A 12471-nucleotide genomic window follows, 5' to 3' on the forward strand; every position below is an offset into this window, starting at 1 on the left:
ACCAATAGAGCATTTACAAGGGTGGAAAAACAGCAGGCACATAAACACCTACTGTATTGAGTTTTTTTGGGTCAAGGGGGCATCCTAGGGAGGAGCTGGCGGTCCTGATGAGCTTATCTAACCGATTCCTCTCAGCTGTAGATCGCTTCCAGCTCCAACTACCTACACCATGCTAAACACTACGCTGACTTACAGAATGCTGACAGAACAAATTAAATGTGGGAAATGTTTTGCTCTCAAACTATTCAAACAAATAAAACTGAAACTAAAATAGCATGCAGCCTTCACGGCCAGCTCAAAATGATTGAAAGAAATGATCTAAGGCAAGTGTGGTGGGATAGATGGAAAAACATATTCCTTTTAACGTGGAGTAGGGCTCGGCAATATATCACCCATGGTGAATATGCAGAGCTTTGCTCCAAATGCAATGTCTGTAAAGACAAAGAGTCTCTGTACTCTTTTTTTCATTTTTTTTAGCTTATTAATAACTTGGTCTTTGGAGTGTACAAATCCTGCATTTTCCATCTTCATAGCAAGCTCAGCATACAGTTTGTCCTTCCGGCTGCTCGATTCAAAACTTCTCTTTGAACTCCGGACAATCCTAAGAAACGATAAACTGCTGAATTTCCTCAGCAGGCAACTGCTGAATCTGCGTTAGCGCCGCCATCTTTGTTGTTTTTATTTTGTCTGTGGCGTCCTCACCTTATATGTTTGAAGCCCAACCCTGAACCACGAGACCAGTGTTTTTATTCCGGTGGAAAGACAACTCTGGGGTCAGAAACGCTGGCTGGAACAAGAACGGGCTGAATGTTTGTCCATGCAGCGTTTTGAAGGGGCTGTTGCCTTTCTTTAGCAATCAATGGGCAAGAGACAGATACATGCTGGACAGGATTCAGTCCAGAACAACAAAACACAGAGAAATGCAGAACAAATAGCTAGAAATGCACAAAGTCTCTCCTAAGAAAAACCTCAGGGAGAACATACTATCTGCAAGCAGAAGAAGTCAAGGCTGGGATCAAACCCAGCTGCTCCACTGTGTGGCCAATACTGCAACTATCAAGTTTCTGTTTCAGTTGCACTCGTTGCCCATTTATTTCTAATTTGCTGAACACTTAGTTTCTCTTAGCAACCCATGAGGAACATTTCACAGCTTGCAGGTTGTTTACCAGGTAGGGTGAGTGAGCATGATTACACAGATGGAAATGTAAAAATCTCAACAAAGGTTACAAGCTGTCAGCGACGGAGATGTAAAATTAATAGACTAATGGGCTGTTTGTAAAGGGAAACCACACTGGCTCAAAAGGTGGTAAAAGTGAAAGTTAAATGAATACAATTTTCATTAGTTTTAGGAATTATTAACGGACAAATAGGTAGGATGATGAACGTCATTATAACAGGATTTAATGAATGGTGGGCAATTTGGTAATTTGCTCAGCTGTGCAATTTTTTATAATTCTGCACTGCTGCGTTTGTCAGTGTCTGATTTTTGTTTGAAACACCTATTAAATGACTTGAATTGCCTTAAAAAGTGATTAATTAGCAAACTGCTGGTCAAAGTGTTGCTGTAGTATTTATTTTAAACCTAGAAAGTACTGCTATCTTTGTAACATTTGTAACTTTGTAACAACGCAACATTGTATGTGTTAATAGGCTTCCTTTCTAAAAGCTACGCTCTCCCTGCTTTGACACGTCTGGACAGAACTTTTTTCTAATTGCGCTGTCCGACTACTGTACTGTGATTGGACAGGATTCAGATAGGCGTGTTTAGGTTGGAACCACTGTTGCCAAGTCCGCTTATTATAAGCGACTTTGGGCTTCTTTTTTTCCAAAGGCGCTTGTAAATTCTGTGAGTCGCGGGTTGTGGTTCTTTGGGCTTGTTTCTAAAAGTGAAGTCTCTTATTTGGGCTCTAAAATAAGTGACGATAAACAGGAGTTATAAAGACCTGCTTGCACTACAGACATAACTGGCTGAAATATTCTTCCGCCTCCCCTCGTTCACACACCATGGAAAAAATATAATAGACGCGTAATAGATTATCTTCTACAGCACATCCTGCATCGCCGCCATATTGGCTGGGTCTTTTCTACTCTAGGCTGACATAGCAGCCGACGGGACTAAAGGCTGAAGGAGGAATGTTGACCATATTTTCTGTATTTTACGGTTGCAATAACCATAGATAACTGCTGAAAGTAGATTACTGGGTGCAGATCACCATTTTGAGCAGAGATTGGTTCTGTAGATGAGTTTTTATGCCCTGATAAAATCGCAGATTCCCAACCCATAAACCATACTGTAATGCGTATGAATTAGTTGTCTCTGTATCACATTGCCAAATGAAGTACGCTGGAGTTACAGTGTTAGCACACGAAGCTGTGCTAAGCAGTTCTCTTTGAAGGGTATTAAGCTCCTGCCCCAGTTGCAAAGTATAAGGTACAAAATTTTAAACATTTTTCCAGGCTTAAAAAAAAAACCTGTGTATGAACATGGATATAAACAGCATGCAAAGAAATATGAAGAAATTATTGTTGTTGGTGTGCAATAGAAGGCTCAAGATTAGATGTGTGTCTGAGAGTGAAAAAATAAATAATTAATAAAAAGAATAACAAAGCTTTTGTCTTTATTAAAATGTAAAATGTATTCATTTGTACACTAATGCGTAATACCATGTCTTTCTTTCTTTAAGAGGGATAAAAAGTATGTTGGCATGAAAGCACGTATTTATTTACATATTGTGTAAACATCGCACAGTATGATTGATGATTTAGCTTCCTTGGCACAAACAAATGTATTCAGGACACGTGAGAGACCCGCCAAAATTCCCCGAGGCGTCTGTGCATACTACGTCTGTGCTCCAACTCCTTCAACTTTCAGCTGTCCTCCTGCTCCATGCATGGCTTTCTGCGTCCACCGACCCGAGCTTCAGTGAAGTGTGCACAGCGGCGCTGACTTCTGCAGCTGAGCGTCTGGTGCAGTATGACTAGACAGCCAAAAAAAACCTTTTTTTGTGTTCTTTCCACCCCGACTACAAGGAAAAAAACTCTGTGTTCTTGTGGAGTATGTAACAAGCTTCAATCACCCGTTTATTTAGGTCAGGTGTGTGCAGGCAGGGAAACACCTAAAATATGCAGGACATTGGATCCCAGGACCAGGGTTGAAGACCACTGCTCTAAACAGCGTTCTAATGTATCTGTGATTGGCTTGTATCTTTACTGTATTACTGTGTAAGCTGTTGTGATTCCTTTGTATTTTGTTTGGCAGTTGTTCTTTTAGCTTTTAGTCAAAATTTTGGGCTGCTGTCTAGCAGCAGGCCCGTATTAAGACAATGTGGTGCCCCTGGGCACTATACCTCAAAGCCCCCCCTTACCCGTGCTGTCCTCCGTCAAAAACATCAGACATGATCAAGGGGATTTCTGTAATGTAATTTACTATTTACTAACTTACACAACTACATGTAGGCATATGAGCAGTGAGCAATATTCAAATATCTCATTTTAAAATGTTGAAATCAAAAAAATCTTGATTTATCTATCATTTATTATTATTGTGACATCAGTGTTCACAAAACGAATAATGCATGGCCTGTCAACAATTTCAAGTAAATAATATGACAATTTATGAAAAATATATTTTTAAAGCATGTCATGTGGTGCCCCCCCCCCCCCCATGGTTGGTGCCCCTGGGCACTGGCCCACTGGCCCTTATGGATAATCCGGCCCTGCTGGCAGCCTTCAGCATTCAGGGTGTGGAACAGTACTAATTTCCTCCTAATGCTATAATTACTGATCATTTAACCTGTGATACATAATAATTAATTTTTTTTTAAACCTAAAACATTAGCCTGCAAAGAGTGTTTTCCCTAACACCCACGTTGAAAAGGCTGCTCTTCCAATCCTGATGTTTTGTTTTGGTGTTTGGGTCCTCTTTCTGTTGCCAAAGAATCAGCTGTTCATTTCATTTTTCCATGGGTCTAATGGATTTGTATTTGTGTCAAATTATAAGTTTTGCCTTTCTTTTGTAGATATTTTTAACAACCTGCAGTACCTTTTCCAAACTAAAAACACAAACCACAAAAGTTTTGGTTTAGAATTGATTGGACCATATGGGAGGAAAGCTCCAAAGCTTTTTTATTTTGTCGTGCTGTTGGAAGGAATTGTTACGGTCTGAATCAGTTTTCGACATTGCATCATAATACATACATACATACATACATACGTCCGTACATACACACACATACATACAAGAACAGACAAACAAATGTGTATGTGTGTTCTTGTACTTGCATCTAGCAAAGTGTTTTCTAAAGTGAGGCCTTATTTTTGGGCCTCACTTTTTTGTGGGCTAGGGAATAGGTTTAGCATTAAGGTGTCTATTAGGTTTAGGTTAGGGTTAGGTATACACTGGTAAAGGTTAGGGTTGGGTTCAGGGTTGTCACCCGAAAAAGTGCGTCCAAAAATATGCGTTGAAGGGGAAATGAAGCTTTAAACATCAAATGCGCATCTTCAACATACAATAAAACTGACAAAAACAAAGAGGAAATTGCAGTGCTATAAATACAGCTTTCAAGGAACTGAAAAATTGTGATTTAAAATAGCAGCAATACATTTTAGGGAGGAAGGCTGCACATAGATGCTTTTCTCCAGATGAGAAAACATCAACATTTCCTGCTTACAAGCGTGTGCAGTGTGCTTAATTTCTAATAAGATGGTAATTAAAAAAATAACTGCCTCCAACGCTGTTGGTAGATATTCTGAACACATTCAGTGTCTCCCAGAGAGAATTCATATGTCCCTTTCTCAGCTCCCTCACCTCATCTCAACCCAAAAATCCTCCTCTTTTGCTCTCATCCTCTTCTCACCTAGAGACGGGGTCCCATTAAAACAGCGGGTGATGTAGGAGGTAACTGGATAGCTGCAGGCTCATCACTGAGCTGCTTCATTTAATGAAGAACATATGGTTCAGTGTGTGTGTGTGTGTGTGTGTGTGTGTGTGTGTGTGTGTGTGTGTGTGTGTGTGTGTGTGTGTGAGAGAGAGAGAATCTAGAGGTGGTTCCTGCTCAGTAGGTTGATCTCTCCACAAAGTCAGTTTGTTCTTTGGGGGAGGCAGAAGTCTATAGGGATAAATGTTTAAATAAAACAAGCAGTGTGGGAGTAGAGCCGGTCAGAGGTTTACCAGAGAGAAGACGGCCTTTTTCGGGATGAGAAGATAAGATGGCTTTCATTATCACTTCATGTTCAAAATAATTGCTGCTTGTTTTCTGAGGCAACGCTTTGATGTTAGATGGAAATAAAATTAGGATTATTAGGATATAGATTTCTCTCAGTCCAAGGGTTGTGGGTACCAGGAGACAATGATGAATAATCAGGTGTTCCCAGTGGTAAAAAATAATTACATTTAACTTAAAGCCCTTAACAAATTTGTCTCAACTAACTTTGCAAAGTGCCGATAAAACATAAAAATAAAACATGAATGTTTGGCAAAAACCACACAAGCAATATTAGAACAAACACCTCATGCCGACTGGTGATGTAGAGGTGAGAAGGTCTTGTTTTCTAATTTCCAAATAAATTACAACAAAACAACTGGTCTTCAGTTCAAAATGATTTTTATCTTCATCCAAATGTTGCTTTCTTTAATCCACAGCTAGTGAAGGAGAAGTTCCAAGTTTTTAAGCTGTACGGCTGTCCTAAGTTTTCTTCTGCAAATCTGTGTATCTGAATGTCTAAATTACAAAGCAGACTTTGATTCGGTCTGAAATGCACCAGCATCTTGCATTTAGAGAAAATCCTCTTAGTTTCAACACAGACAATATTTTTTTGCATTTGTTCTTTCCCCTGCTCTGTTCTTTGTCTTGTTTTGCTTTTTAACCTTTTTTTTAGATTTGCCATGTCCAGGATGACTGAGAATCTTCACCAGAATGTTATCAGAGATCGGTCCTACACAATTAATGGGTCACAGCAGAAGCATGTGCAGCCAAAGGTTTATAGAGCTGATTTGTTTCGCAGGAGTTATGATTTTTGGCTGGTTTTATAACCCGACAACTGGAGGCGATGTTAGCATAAATATTTTCAGGGCAGTGTGTTAACAGCCTTGGCCATGCAATTTAACACTGGATGCAGTATTGTGCCGGGAAGAGGAAACAGTAAAAGCTTTCCGTGTCTGAACTGCCAATGAGGGGAATGTAAGTATTTGAGAATGAAACTGCCAGCAAAGTAATCAACTTGGTAAATGCTGGTGCAAGATTTCTGTATGTTCTCGTATACTTCAGGGGTTATCAGGTGCCGCTTACACTAAAAAAGACAGAAGCTGTTAAGAGGAGAGCGAGAGAGACCCATTTCAATAAAATGGCAGCAGAAACAGGGCGTTAAAGTCTAAGTACACCCTCAAAACTTCTGTAAGAATCAAGAGTGTAATTCAGCACACGTCATTAACTGATCATCAGCAAGCATCAGCACATCTATGAAAACCTGAGGGGGGAATTCACAAAGCAGCAGGATCTCCAGCATTGGTCTGTTCGGCTTTCGCTATTTGCTTTATTTTTGCACAAAAACACAAATGCACCCATCAAGTGCAGGAGATAGGAGAAAGTCACACCTCCTTTAGTGTTTTTGAATATTTGAATGAATAAAGAAGTCCAGGTGCTGACTTGATGAGGTATTTATTAAAACATCGTATTGCAAAGGCATTTCCAAATGAATAACAGATTCTGCAGATTGTAAACGATACTGTAAAACATCTGTTTAACTCATTTATTTGAATATAAAAAAGGATTGAAGTTAAAATTCATTAGATTATAAAGTTATTAGTCTGTGCCACAAGTTTCAAACTCTAGTGCTCAAGGACCGGCGTCCCACAACTTTTAGGATTATGTGCCAACACACCTGATGCACATACTTAGTTAACTGGTAGGACTATGTAGAATTTGAGAACACAAGGGTTTAATTTAATTCTTTGTTTCAGGTGTGTTGGACTTGAGAGAGATTGAGAAGTTGCAGGATACCAGCCCTTGAGCACTAAAACTAACTTGTCACAGTTACATTTCATTAATTTAAGTAAAACAATGCAAACGGACCTGGGCATCTTTTTGCTCATCAGCTCTTGCATCCTTTCCCTGGTCCTTCATCTGGCCCACAGCACAACAGCTGCCGGCCTAGATGCAGTGTTTTTTTTTTTTTTTTTTTTTTTTTACAGAGTTATTTTATTTGACTTCTGTTTATTAACTTCTGTATCTCAAGCATTTGTCAGAACATTTAACAGTTATAAGGTTACATTTTGTATTTTAAATAGATTACTAAGAATAGTAACCTGACAACAGCCAGCTGCATGTATCGCTCCGCCTAGCTCCACTCACATACATCTGGGACACGGCTCATTGAAAATGATTTCCCCAACCAAATTTTTGGTCTGGCCAATCAGGACGCAGGGCGGGTGTTTCATGGATGTGACGTAGTGGAGAAGCCACCGTGAGATTCCAACAACAATGGCGGCTCGCATCGAGGAAGCAAGCGTTAGCATTGATGCTGCTATTTCTTCCGTGTTGTCCAATCTATCTGATATTGTTTCATTAAAAGAACATCAGAGAACGGCTCGGGCGGTCAGCCCGGGATCGACTCCGACCCGCGGCGCTTTGCCGGCTGTCTTCCCCCCTCTTCTTAGCGCCTCGGCTCGCGGAGCGGGGGGGGGGGGGGGGGGGTGGACGACATGTTTTCCGCGGACCGGCTCGCGGAGCGGGGGGTGGACGACACGTTTTCCGCGGCCGCCTCGCCAAGATAGCGCTGCGGGAAACCCTGCACTACAGCCGCAAACACATAAAAAAAAATAAAAGTTTTTTTTTTTTCCGCGTCGGTCTCATCAGCGTCACGGGTTAGCTTCGGTGTGAGTGGTTGAAATAGCACGTTGATAAAGATGACAGACAAGTGGCTTATCCAATCATATGCAAGGAGTTTTGATAAGGCCCAGCCTTCAGTAAAGGCAATGCCTATGGCCGTGTCCCAGATGTATGTGAGTGGAGCTAGGCGGAGCGATACATGCAGCTGGCTGTTGTCAGGTTATAAGAATAGTGCGGCAATTTAGAATTTTACTTTATCTATGCAGCACTTTAAAAAACTACACGGCTGAAAAAAGTTATTTACAACAAATCTAAATATAAGATTAAAACAAAGGCTAAAAAAAAAAAAAAAAAAAACAATCACACAAAAGCTCAGAAGATGTGAAAGAACCCAAAAAGTGTATAAAATAAAAACAAGCATGGCTAAGAGTGCGTAATAATGAGGTCCCTTTCAAAATATCATATTTGGCCAAAAGTCAGAGTGAAAATATATATATATTTTTTAATTGAGCCTGAAAAAATAATAATTAAAGGCCCCTGTCTGACATGCAACAGCAAAGCAATCCACTGATTTATAGCTTCATCAGTAAAAGCTCACCTCTGATTTTGCATCATGTCTGTAGAACATGTATGAGCATCTGGTCCTCCAAGATGGTGCTTAAATGTGCAGCAGATAAGACAAATAAAATGGAAGACAACTATTAAGAGACATAACATTAATGAAAAGAAGAGCCCACCTGACAGGAGCCAAATCCAAAACGGCAGAAACAGGGGGAGCGCACACTGGGACCGCGTACTCTGTCTGGATGTTGTTGTCTTGCCACTGCAGCTATTAAGCAGAGGTGACATCGTCTGATCTGAGCCAAAAACACTTACCAGACTGGAGTCATCAGGGCCCCAGGAAAAGCACAATGTCAAGAAGAGGGGAAACAATATGTTGGGCATAGAAAAAAAGATAAGGTTGGGGTGAAAAGGGTCAAAGCTCCTGAAGTGAGCGTGAGTTGGGAGTTGACACAAACACAAATCTGAGAATGACAATGCATGCCACATGCACTGGTGCCGTTTTACAAAACTATCTGTCACACCAGACTAGAAGAGGGGATAAACTTTACCCTCTCTCACACCCAACACCCTACTTTTGTAACTGCAGCAGGTTGCTTCGTCTTGTCGGCTTTCAATAGATGCTATTTTTCAAACCAACGTAGTGCAAACAGCTCTGGGGACTCATTTATACAACTTTGCGTAGAATCCATACTAAGAGTGAACATATGCTCCAAAAAAAGAAAACTGCACACGGCAAAAAAACATTCAGATTTATAAAACTATACGCACGTACTCCAGCACGCAGTTTTCCTTCATAGATCACACCTGCACCTGAACGTTTGCATACCTGGTTCGCAAACGTTCAGGTCAATGCAAAGGTCAATGCAAATCTCTTCACTAATGTTGATGTGTTTTGAAAATGGGTCGGCTTATTGTTTTGTCTGTTTCATGGTGAAATGGCAACCATGGAGAAAAAGCAAATATTCTGCTGCAGGTTATAGCAGAACCCAATGCTCAGAGTGTAAAGCCACGTATTAGCTAGTTATCATAATTGGCCTGATAATCTTTGATCTCCCAAACTGCTTTCCGTCCTTATTCTCCCATTTCCAAGGTCTTCCAGCGGTGCCAATGCATTCACCGCGCAGCATTACGCAAAAATGTGTTTAACCGCAATGCGGTACCGCGCGCGAGCTATTTTTAGAAACACAACGTCACAATGACGTCGCATCACGTGGTACGCAGTGGGGCAAACTTTTGAAACCCGCCGCTGCTTTGCTTTAAAAGAGACATGCGTTAGCCTAGGTTTTACTCGGTAAACGACTGCTTTTTCCAAATCTAAGACCATGGTTTTTAAACATTGTTGCTATGGAACGTGCAACAGCGACTCGAGGTACGCTGATCGGCCGCATATGAAGGATGTTTTCTTCAAGACTGCCAAGGAGAAATGTGTGCGCTGGGACCGGGGCGGTAGGCCTACACAACAGTTCAACCCGGAAAAAGTTACCAAATTCAAGTACATATGTAGCAAGCATTTTGTCGGAGGAAAGGGCCCAACCGAAGAACATCCTGACCCAATTCCAGCGACATCAAGTCAAGGTAAGAGTATTTTGGTGGCCGACATGTTAATAAAGTAGCGCCTGCTACCATGATAGCATATAGACTATCATGGTAGCAGGCGCTAACATGATAGCCTGCTACCAGGATAGCTTACTCAAAAACATTTCAAATGAGACAAACATTAAACATATACCCATTCCTGGACGGTGATTGCAAACAACAACAAAAAAAAAAAAAACGGCCGACACTGCCATGATCGCCGCGCAGGAAAAAAAAACAAAGCTTACCGTTCGATCAACTCGGCCAGTTTTCCAGTTTTTTTAAGCCCTCGAACCTCAAGCCATCGTTTGAGCTGAAGGTTGGTGTGTTCTTCGACAGTTCGACTGTCCTCTGGGACAGGTGCAGGTGCCGAGGCGTCGGCTGGACCCTTGGGGACAGGATTGAGTCCACTATAGAAACCCTGGAGAGCCGCTCTATAGTGCCCCTCGACCTCCTTTAATTTAGCCTCCAGCTCCTCTGAATACTGGCTGAAAAGAGCCTCCCTAAGGTCTTTAATAATAGGGGCAAAAGCTCTTATCTGGTCCTCCAGAGCCAGATCCTCAGCATCACGGGCACCACCAGGAGGCGCTGTGGGCTGCTCAGCTCTGGGGAGCACCGGACTCTGATCCACTGGGCAGGAAGTGGCAACGGACGGGCGCGGTACTGGCTCGCCTGTCGGCCGAACAGAACGGGTGAGGGAGCGACCCACAGGTTTCCGTCCCCTCCTCCGACGGCGGGACGGCAGGACTTGCTGGAGGTTTAACTCCTTCGGTAGAGCCCGGCTCGGCGGAGCCCACAGCGTCCCCTGCATCTCCTCTTCTGGAGGGAGAGAGAGAAAAAGATCCGGGCGAAGATCCCGCACCACCTCCGCTTCGACCTCCATAAACAAAGTTGGGTCAGGATAAAACCCATGGGCAGAGCCGACAGCGGTGTCGCTGGGTGAGTGATCCCTTATATTTTGAGCAGAACCTGAATCTGTTAAAAACAGCCCTCCCAAGCGTAGGCTCCGAGCAGGCAGCGAGTTACTGCTGCTGCGGCTACTGGAGAGATGGCGTCTGGGACCGACACCAGGGGGACAGAACGCCAATCTGGAACCCTCCAAAGCCATAATTTGTGGAGGGGGAAAAAAAAAAACCTCTACAAACTTGTTTGGCGATAGGTTTTAGATAGAGGCCAGATCATTCTGTTACGAACTAGAATCAGGCAAACCCAGTATTCAAACCAAACAAGCGAGGTATAGGCAAAAAAACAGGATTTTAATAACGAAACAGGGACAGGCGGGTTCAATAGTCAAAAGGGCAGTCCAAAATCCGGTACACAAAAAGCAGTCCAAAATAGGCAGAGGTACAGACAGGGCAAAAGCAAGCTCGGATAACCATGGGACAGAATCAAGTCGGTAAACCGGTAAATCAGTCAGACAGGGCAGGAAAAACAGATCAGGGAACAGGCTGGCTCAGAATCAAAAGCAATCGGGTTTGCATCAACAGGTCAAACAAGAAAGGAACGCTGGAACAAAACTCACCGTGGCTCGTTAATGATCTGGCGGAGAACTAAAGACTGAGGCAGAACTATATAGTGAAGTGCACAGGTGAAATGGAGTGAAAACTAATTACCGGGAAACAGCTGGAACTAATCAGAGGCAGGGAAGTGACTGACAGTGAACTGAACTGATAGGTTGGTGACTGCTGACAGGGGAGTGAGCTGGCAGGTGAACAGAACTGAGCTAAAAGCTTACAGAACCCTAACAGATAGTATAACACAAAGAACAAAATCAAACCACAACAAAACTCAAACTATTCCATGATTCAAAACTAAGACAGAACCTAAAATCATGACAATTACAATAGAAACATAAAAAGGAATAAGAGAAAAAGTCTCAACATGTGTTAGAAGCCAAGGAATAAGAATGTGTCTAAAGGTGAATTTTATAAGTGGACAATAAAGGGACACTTCTAATATGGAACAGCGAATCATTCCATAATTTAGGAGCAGCAATGCTTAAAGCTCTGTCTCCTCTGAGCTGAAGTTTAGGTATCTCGGAATCTTAGAATGGACTCTAAAGTTTGCAAGATTCAAGCCCCACTTTGTGCGTACGTAAGCTTTCTGATTGAGACCCGAGGTCGTTGAGAATGTGAAGCTATTTGCTCTGTAACAATTTACATTACATAAATACACATCAATAGGAGTACTTTTGCCTAAATGCATGCATGACGCCTCATGTAGGCTACCTGCGTCAGCGTGAAGAAAAGCTTTTTGCTTTCTAGTTGTACTGGAGGGGTAGATTTACCCCCTTATCTAGTTTGCATACACTGAACACCCACAAATAGCTCTGTACATTTGGCTTCCAGTTATTTATTTGTTATGAAGCAGTATGTGCATTTTGGCCTTATCTTGGTAGAGCAAGCCTTTGGTGTAAATAGCATCAGTGTTCTAATATTCTGTTAATTGTGAATCCCATGCCTCAGTGTGACTTTAGATTCATTGTGTTTGCTGTTTACTGAATATC

Source organism: Fundulus heteroclitus, chromosome 3 (assembly GCF_011125445.2).
Source record: "Fundulus heteroclitus isolate FHET01 chromosome 3, MU-UCD_Fhet_4.1, whole genome shotgun sequence".
Classification (NCBI taxonomy): Eukaryota; Metazoa; Chordata; class Actinopteri; order Cyprinodontiformes; family Fundulidae; genus Fundulus; species Fundulus heteroclitus.